This window comes from Onthophagus taurus, chromosome 7 (genome assembly GCF_036711975.1).
Source record: "Onthophagus taurus isolate NC chromosome 7, IU_Otau_3.0, whole genome shotgun sequence".
NCBI classification, from domain to species: Eukaryota; Metazoa; Arthropoda; class Insecta; order Coleoptera; family Scarabaeidae; genus Onthophagus; species Onthophagus taurus.
The window spans coordinates 21,981,847-21,983,249 of NC_091972.1; the positions used below are offsets into that span (position 1 = coordinate 21,981,847).

Sequence of the window (1,403 nt, forward strand, 5' to 3'; positions counted from 1 at the left end):
CTATAAAATCTTAAAATGTCGAAATTGGCGATTCTAGACAGTTTTTTTTATTAAAACTCGAAAATTAAAAATACAAGAGAAATGTATTAAGACTGGAAATTATTTGTAAAGAAACCGCAAAACGTTATTTGCTAGTGATTATATCTTAAGTATGATCATTACCAACCTGGCGGATTTAAATCATTAAAAATGGAAGATTGGCGGATAATGGGTTAAAATTCCAAGTATTTCAAGTTTTACATATTTAATAACAAAATGACTTTTATCCCAAGATGTATAAACAATAAACGATAATGGTGTGCATAATATAAACAATTTTCTCTAAATTAATAAATAATCTCTAAAAATCATTTTTAGATATTATGGATGACATTGACGATATTAAAATATTATGGCACAGAATTGTTTGTAAAAAGTCAGTAAAATATTAGTCACAAAGTGATTATATATAGCGGATTTAAAATCTCAATCATTTTATTTTTACGCATCTAAAAAAAAATGATCAAGAATTAAAAACAATGGATGGAAATGGTAATATTCTATATTGTATTATATTATAAAATTTGTTCATAATGAGCCACAAAAACATAATCCATAAACGATTTAATTCCAACTATTTCATGTTTATAGTTAAAATCTTTGGATAAAATTGCTTGTCTGAATACGAAAACAGGAAGTGCTGGCATAAAATATCTTGAATGAAAGTTGTTTGAATTGAAGAGAGAAAACATCATCCACAAGAGATTATCATCCAACTATGACTATTACCAAATTTGTAGAAATAAATTCCCAAACATTTTAAATTGCCAGTTATGCAATTTAATTGAAATTTCGTGTATTTTTTTAATATAAGTTTATATGAAAAAGATCGATATGTATTCATGTTAAGTGCCACTTCCTGTTGACGGTTTGATCCACAAGTTTATACAGTTTTACGATTATAGCGTAATAGTCAGATTTCATCACCGCAGCTAATTGCGTTTTAAACAGTGTTTACATCGTGTTTACATAGCACTTTAATTAGAGAACTATGTCAAGAAGATCAGAAGCAAATTTTAATAATTTACTTTTCAGAAGTTTTGTGTTTCTAGTGTGCCATGCACCACACAAAGTGTGTCATGTAAAATTGTTTTAATAAATGATTTATTATATAATTTACAAAAAATAACAAATTAAAAAATATGTTAATACATGTTGATGTAGTAGAAAATATTGTATAAATATTTATTTTATAAATACAAATATTGTACATGATAAAATAAATAATAATAAATAAAACCATCATCGTACAATAATTGGTGACTCCGACAGAAACACTGACACGTTGAGAATTGTTTTTCAAGAATTTTTCAATTCGACACAAATCAGCCCAAACCAAAGGAAAAAACTCCATTTTATGTGAA

General features: G+C 26.0%; 1 long non-coding RNA gene across 1 annotated transcript; it reads left to right on the forward strand.

Annotated features, from left to right (window-relative positions):
- LOC139430389 (uncharacterized) lies at positions 1 to 827 on the forward strand. The gene is made up of 3 exons (XR_011640872.1): positions 1 to 296; positions 358 to 531; positions 631 to 827. It is a non-coding gene; the product is annotated as an uncharacterized lncRNA (long non-coding RNA).
- The last annotated feature ends 576 nt before the right edge of the window (positions 828 to 1,403 follow it).